At 42.4% G+C, this 8,110-nt stretch overlaps 1 long non-coding RNA gene across 1 annotated transcript; it reads right to left on the reverse strand.

Annotated features, from left to right (window-relative positions):
• Window positions 1–2,812: 2,812 nt before the first annotated feature.
• LOC134475797 (uncharacterized) lies at window positions 2,813–7,034 on the reverse strand. The gene is made up of 2 exons (XR_010047059.1): window positions 6,857–7,034; window positions 2,813–6,747 (listed from the first exon to the last, which is right to left on the reverse strand). It is a non-coding gene; the product is annotated as an uncharacterized LOC134475797 (long non-coding RNA).
• Between the last annotated feature and the right edge of the window lie 1,076 nt (window positions 7,035–8,110).

The raw sequence follows: 8,110 nt of genomic DNA on the forward strand, positions 1-8,110 counted from the left end.
TTAGCCAGGTGACAGGAAGTTAGAGCCCAGTCTTAGGTTCAGTCCCCAGTTGCAAAACGAACCAAGAAAAAAATAATAATCAAATAAGGGGTCTCACAATTGAATGTGCATCACAAAAGAGTTGATACATACTCAACTCCCTCTCCCCCAAAAATTAAATTCCCAATGCTTCAAGTTCTTTGGGTGGCTGGGACAAAAACACAAGTTCTCAGGTAAAGTTTATGCTGTTTCCTGGAGACCGCATTTGGAGAATTATTGTGCTTTGTCCTGGTTACACATTTGCACACACTTTAGTTCATATATTTGACCATCTAAGCTGGGTGTTAAATTATACATTTAAACAGTCTTGTATAATTTAACAGCCATTTTTGGAGACCCTGTGGTGTGCCAGCTGGATGTTATGTTAACCTTAGAAGCTGGAGTTGTGGGGAGTGCATTTCTCCAAGGCGAAATATATAAATTTCTCTGGGAACACAGAGTGCGAAATCCATGGGAGAGCGATCATCTGTGCCTGGGTGAGCAACTTCCTGTGTGAGGGGTCCAAACTGCACTCTCAGCACATCAATTTGGTTTAGGATTCTTTTAAACACAGACACACACACACACACACACACACACACACACACACACACCTTCACATTCACTTGAGTTAACTGATGTGAATGGAGAAAACTGGTACACTTGGAATTCTCTGCTTTTGGAAAAAAAAAGAATGATTATTATCCAGTTATTAAGTTACATTTTGGAAAGATCATTATGAGGTTTATTCGTTCTTACCCCCAGAGAGCCTAAGAGACTTGCTTTGCAGCATGAAAATTTGACTTGGGCCAATTTTCCCTCAAAGGCACTGTATGCAAGTCGGACAAATTTCAAAAATAAACAGGCAGAGAAAAGGGGAGCGGAGAAATTGGATGGAAAATGAAAAAGATACGTGAAATGTGTGTCCCAATTTCCCCAAATGAACCTCACCATTCCACATTACAGCATGCACTAATAAGCCAAAGCCAGACCTAGTGCACCACAGCTGTGACGCCTCAGGTGGCAGCGCCTCCTCATGAAGAAACATCTGTGTGCTTTCTCCATCACACCTGGGTGAGGTTGTTGACCTCATCCTCTCTTCTAATAACTGGACAATTATTAATTATTGTCATAGCTGACCAAGCTTTATGATGCATGCCTGACGTTGCTGCCGCTTTTATCAGCGACCTGGCTGACCGACAACCTGTCTTCCCCCAGTGCCAGAGCGCTTTGGTTCTGCAGAAAGAAGCATAGTAATTAGTTATCTGTCCTGCATCAAAATAAGGGTGCCCACATGTATGCACGCACACACACACACACACACACACACACACACACACACACACACAGAAACACACACATCAATTTCATGGGAATGATAGGAAACAGAACAAAGGACAAAAATAACATTTGATAAAAGTCTTTGATTTGAGCATTACTGACACATTGCTTCCAAATTTTAAGCTTCTATAGACTTTTAATTACTAAATTGGTCTTTCTGATTTTTTTTTGTGAATTGGAAGTATTTACTACTCACCTTTATATTCAGAATATATAAAACACTAGCACATGACCACCTCCTCAGTGTGTGGTGAATGGTAGTACCCTATGCAGTGTTACATGAGTGGCTTCCCAGGACTGGAGAAGTCATACGGAAGTAAAGAAGGAGAATGGTCAGCTTGATTTTTCCTCAGATGGAAAACAGTCGGCTTATAACTGCAGTAGGCAGTAGGGCAAAACTGAGTGGATTCAGGTCTCCTCTTGCATGTTAAGGATTTGGTGAGCAGTGAAAATTCATGAAGTTTGCAGATAAAGCCCAACTTATCAGAGAAAGCTGAGAGGGCCTTGAGAAATATCTAATCTTAAATATAGTGGCTAGAAAAAGACCAGGGAAATGCAGTTAAATCTATACAAGTCATAAAGCCAGGTAAATATTAGTAACTACACTGGAAGAACTTTAGTAGAAATAATAATCAAAATCTTACATGATTCTTTACTAATTAATGTTTTACAACCTAGATGTGCTACTCCGTAAAGTTCTGAAATACAAGTTACTTCTTACATATGCTGGATTTTGGTGCACAACAAATGATTCCAAATCTTAGTGGCATCTATAGCAGCCCTTTGGCCATTTTCAGGAGACTCAGGTGAGCAGGGAGTTCCACTGATCTAGGGTAGACTTGCCTGGTTAGTTGCTCATGTGTTGGGGTCGCTGGCTGTTGGCTGAAAGGTAGAAGATCTGGCATAATCTCGAAGGATATGAATGAGTTTTCTGATTTTTTTCCACATACCCATACCATGGAATGTTCCCACAGTGGTTATCCAGATGAATAAGAAAGGGTGAATGCACTAACTTTTCTCAAACCTCTGCCTGTACCCAATATTCCACTTCCCTGTTGGCTAAAGCAAGTCATGAGGCCAGAATCCGTATGGGAAAGCAAGCAGGAAGTATATATATGACTAATGGGAGGCAGAAAGGCAATCAGTCTACACCTACTTTTTCAGTGTGTAAGTGTAGCAACTTTGGAAATTCTGAAAGGTATCCGTTTCACCATATATTTCTTCTGTTCTTTTTCTATAATTCTACACATTGCCGTTTTCTCAATTATTACACTGCACATATTTTTACAAGTTGTTAGCATTTGTAAGCACTACAAATATTTTGTAAGCCTTCATAGCACTCTGGTTGGCTGTTAAGCTGATCCGGCCTGCAGATCAACAAGTTCGGAACTCCTGGAGGAGAAACGGGGATTAAACAAAAGACATGGGGGAGACAAAAAGAGACGAAGGCAAGTTGATGTAACCCAATCAAGCCTCCGGTTTATTCAGAAAATAATCACACCTTTTATAGGCTGAGGGCGGGAGCTGAGACAGGAAGAGGTTAAACAGATGAATACAACAGGGTCACCATCACATCCGGATACGTGACGTAAGCAGGAGAGGATTATAGTTAATGTAGGCAGACGCAGTGCCCATAGGAGAGAGAGACATCGAGGCAGCAATGCCTGTCACTCGGCTCCCTACATCTCCTCCCTTTTTATATTATTTAATTAAGAGTATGGCAGGCCCTGTGAGGACAGCGTCTGTCTTAGGTCAAGGACCTCATTGCATGAACCCAACCAGGCCTTACCCGTCATGGGCTTGCAGAACAGCAGTTGGTCCTGTGCCTCTCTTAGGTGGCCGTTGGAATTAACATGCATGTCCTAGTTGCCCGTCTCTGACTGCCTGTCCATTGCCCCAGGGCAGTCAGGCCGCATCATCATATGGGCCACTCGTGGGAATTCCTTCCCGGTAGGTTTGTTGATCTGCCATCTCCAGCTGATGATAGTGTACCTGAATGGGCTTTGCCATAAATGCGTCTATCCGGTTATTAATGAACATCATAATCCTCTGAAAAATACAAGACTCACAGAAATGAGAAACAATAGGTCAGCTAGGGGACCCAAAAGGGGGACTAGGTAAGGGAAAAACTCCCCCCCCCCAAAATCAAGGAGAAGGGGTTGACAGCCATTTGTTGGTGTCTCTGTATGAAGTCATTTTCCTGTGTCTTGGAGCATGCCTTGAATAACACTGGATGCAGTCTATTTGGCTGGTGTATGTTCCTCCAGACCGAGAAGAGCCTCTTCCGCAGTCATGGGGTTCTGTGCATGGCTGTCAGCAGTTGTAGTCTGCTTGGCAGGGGTCAAAATCCACCATGGGTGTGGTGTGGCTCAAGAAGGCTGGCTAAGCAGCATAAGGCTCCAGGGAGATGTGTCACCTGTAAGAGAACACAGGGGATTGTGCCTCAGGAAATAACATTATTCCTGGGCGTTACATGGGATCTTTGAAGAACTGTCTACTTGCTTTATGAGGCATTCAGGTAGCCATCTAGCTTCTTTATCTTGTTGAGAGTAAACACACACTGAACCTCGTCCCCAGATAAGGACTGGATCAGGGCCATTCCACACATTGGTTAGTGGGTCTCTCCATAAAACAGATGCAAACCGTGTTTGAGACTGAGTACGCCAAAACTGAGATGCTGCGGAGCAGCCTGAAGCATCCAGGGTCAGAAAATTTAAAATAAAAAGAGCATGTGAAAGGACATTTCTAGGGGACCCCTGGGTGGGGTACCATGTCTCCCTTTTTATTTTATCTATGGTGAATTTAAGAGAACGATGCGCACGTTCAACAATGCCTTGTCCCTGAGGATTATAAGGTATACCTGTGGTGTGGAGGATATTAAGGCTCTTGCAAAATTGAGCAAAGGAGGTACTGGTATAGCCAGGGCCATTATCGGTCTTGAGCTGTTGAGGACATCCCAGAACTGAGAAGGCTGACAGCATATGGGCTATAATGTGTCTAGCAGCTTCTCCAGTCTGGAGAGTGGCAAAAATGAAGCCACTATAAGTGTCAATAATGACATGTACATATTTTAGATTGCCAAACTCATTGAAATGGGTAACATCCATTTGCCATAAGGCGTTAGGAATTAAACCTCTAGGGTTGACTCCTAGGTGTTGAACAGGTAAGTGGATAGCACAAGATGGACAATTTTTTACAATTTGTCTGGCTTGCTCACGGGTAATTTTGTAGAGAAGGCGGAGGGCGTGAGCATTGAGGTGGTGTAGCTGATGGGCTTGTTAGGCCTCAGACACCTTGGAGTCCTGAGCCATAAAAACCTGTGCTCGTACAGCAACATCAGCCAAATGATTTCCTTGGGCAAGAGGCCCTGGGAGGTTGGAATGAGCTCGCAGATGACCGATAAAGAACTTATGACGGCGAAGCCATATGAAGCATTGTAATTGTTTGAACAGATTTGCAGCTGGGGAAGCATGACATATAGTAGCAACAGTCTCTAATAATGGAACAGACTGGGCAAGGTAAGCACTGTCAGCATACAAATTAAATGGTTGGTCAGAGTAAGCAGCAAAAGCTGCAAGAATAGCTTCTAACTCTGCTAATTGTGCAGAGGAGGTATCTGCCTGGAGGGTAGAAAGATTATCTTGAGATACATAAGCAGCTCTTCCAGAGGATGAGCCATCAGTGAATAAAACCAGGGCACCTGGAAGGGGTTGTGAAGCTGTGACTTTAGGGAATATAAATGAGTGACGATTAGCAAAGTCAACTAGCTTATTTGGAGGGTAATGATTGTCAATAGTCCCTGAATAGGAAGCTAAGGCAATAGGCCATACTTCCGTACTCTGAAGTAGCCAATCTATTTGGTCTTTTGTAAAAGGTTGAATGATAATGTCTGGTTCTTTGCCAAAGTAACATTTTCCCTGCTTTCTACCCTGGATTATTAGGTCCGAGACAGCTTGGAAATAAGGCAAAAGTGTTCTTTTTGGAGAGACTGGTAAATGGACCCACATGAGGGGAGCTTGTTGCCAGAACACTGCTGTAGGGCAAAGCTTTGTATTAAAAATGAGAAACTGTAAAGGCTCATTATAGTCCATAAAGGAAAAAGTTTGTTGAGCAATAGCCTCTTCTACTTTACTGAGCGCTCTCCTAGCATCAGGTGTAAGCTCTTGGGGGGAAGTTGGATCTATGTCTCCCCGAAGCAGCGCATAAAGGGGCAGTAAATCATGTTTAGTTAGTTTTAAAAATGGTATGAGCCAATTAATGTCTCCCAATAGGTTTTGGAAGTCATGAAGTGTAAAGAAATAGAGAAAAAGCAATCTTTAAGATCTATGACAATTTTAAAAAATCCCAAAGGAATGGCACTGGGTAAGGAGAGGCCAGGCTGTAGGGGCCCCATTAAGACCATTGTCTTATTTATCGCCCTAAGATCTTGTAGCAGCCTCCATTTCCCTGACCTTTTCCGGATAACAAACATAGGTGTGTTCCAAGGGGAATTACTAGGAACAATGTGGCCTGCATCTAACTGGTCCTGCACCAGCTGCTGTGAGGCTGCAAGCTTTTCAGAGTTAAGGTTGTTTCTAAAGGCTTATATGAATCCCCAATTTGCCATGGAGGCACAGGGAGTAGCGGGCTGCCATCCTGGGACCTGCTGATCATGTCAACAGGTGGAAGTGGTGGCAGATCACCATGTACAAGGACCTCTAACAAGCCATCATTCTCTGCATCTGAGAAATCAGAGGCTTCAGATTTTTCTGAGGACGGTTTTGAGGTAGATTTAAGGGAGTTGCGCAAGGCAGCCTCACCCAGTGCAACTGTCTCCTCAACCTGAGGGTCTGCATGCCTCTGGGCAAGCAGCTCAGAGATTAAATTCCAATATGTAAAGGTGGTCACAGGAACCTTTTTTGGACCGAAAACTCTATAATAATCTTTTAAAGCATCTCTTACTCTATTCCACCTCTTGGTATCTATAGAACCCTCTAGGGCAAACCTTATGAATAAATTGAAAATACTGCAATAATTTTTGTTCCAACCCTTATCTCTCTTGTCTTTCATGGCTTTATAAGGCCTCCGACGAACACTTCATGCTCTCTCAATACTTGACCCATGTCGGGGAAGGAAAATGGGGTTGCCGTTCACTCACCGTGACTCAGGCAGGACGTCGGGTAGTCGTCTGCGCAGGTCTCGGCACTTGATTTAATGTCCTGTTGCTTTAAGCTTTAATCCTTGATTCAGTTTACTCATTCCTCGGCCGAGGTCTCTGGTTCAATTCGCTTTCACTTTCAGTTTAAGCCGGCTGTCTCTCGAACGGCTCCCTCGTTAACTTCTCCGTGCCAGGAGCCCCCACTCTGGGCGCCACTTGATCCGGCCTGCAGATCAACAAGTTCGGAACTCCTGGAGGAGAAACGGGGATTAAACAAAAGACATGGGGGAGACAAAAAGAGACGAAGGCAAGTTGATGTAACCCAATCAAGCCTCCGGTTTATTCAGAAAATAATCACACCTTTTATAGGCTGAGGGTGGGAGCTGAGACAGGAAGAGGTTAAACAGATGAATACAACAGGGTTACCATCACATCCGGATACGTGACGTAAGCAGGAGAGGATTATGGTTAATGTAGGCAGACGCAGTGCCCATAGGAGAGAGAGACATCGAGGCAGCAATGCCTGTCACTCGGCTCCCTACATTAAGCTGTATTACCTTAAATGTATTCAAATTATGGCGACTTTATTGCACACAAGGCTGCCTGCTTTGGGGAGGTGTTTTAACTGGAAATTAGTGGGCCAATCATTCTTCAGTTTATCTACTACAGAAATGCTTTCCAAAGTATTTATTCTGCTTTCTATAGTCAATTTCCAAAGCACCACATCCTCTCCAATCATGAGGAATACTTTATTTTATTAAATATTGGTGATAAGATAACCACAATTACTTCCAAGGGCTGTAGATAGGGCTCAGTGAGTTAATTCTGAAGACACAGTACAAGGTTAAGCACAAGATGAGCTCTGTATAAATGTTAATGAAACTCGGAATATTACTGTGTTAATTTGGGAGCACGTGGTTATTTATGGTTGTGTTTAAGTGATGTGGTGGCCTCTTTTGTGAATCATCTTCGCATTGTCTCCTCGCTTATTTTATCCCCCACCTCATTTCCCTTCACTTGGGTTTTCTTTCTGTCTCCCCTACTAGTTTCTACTTTTGCATTCTATTTCAGATGAAAAAGACTGCACTTTAAGTTCTTTCACATAATTCATAAGGAAATTGCCCTACATGAAGCACAGTAAGTTACTAGTTTCTATGTTCTTGTTTTTTTTTTCAATAATACTCATTAAATCAGTCAAAGAGGAAGGCCAGGATCCCAAGATAAGCACAGGGGGAGGAATACCTCTGGTACCTTTACATGTGTTCATTTTCTTTTCTTTTAATTTTTTATAGTTTATTTTAGAAACCTAGACATTTTAAATCAGATAATTAGAATAATAATGGTTACTATACTGTGAATTGTTGTCTTTAGTTAGAGTACAGGACATAAACTAAAAGGATTCTGGCAAAGAAAGGACAAATAGATGAATAACATGAATTTTTTTTTTCATTGAATTAAGCTAAAGTAGTAGGATAAATAAAACCAACTCTCTCATATATTGAAATATTTTTAAATGATATAATTGGTAGTTTTGGGAAGTACTTGAACTTGTCCCTATTTTCTATTGCTTATTTTCTATGTCATTCTTTGTTTCTCATACAAGAGAAAGAATGT

The sequence above is a fragment of the Cavia porcellus genome, unplaced genomic scaffold, assembly GCF_034190915.1.
Source record: "Cavia porcellus strain 051 isolate PalLab524CR breed Dunkin Hartley unplaced genomic scaffold, mCavPor4.1 scaffold_4, whole genome shotgun sequence".
Taxonomy (NCBI): Eukaryota; Metazoa; Chordata; class Mammalia; order Rodentia; family Caviidae; genus Cavia; species Cavia porcellus.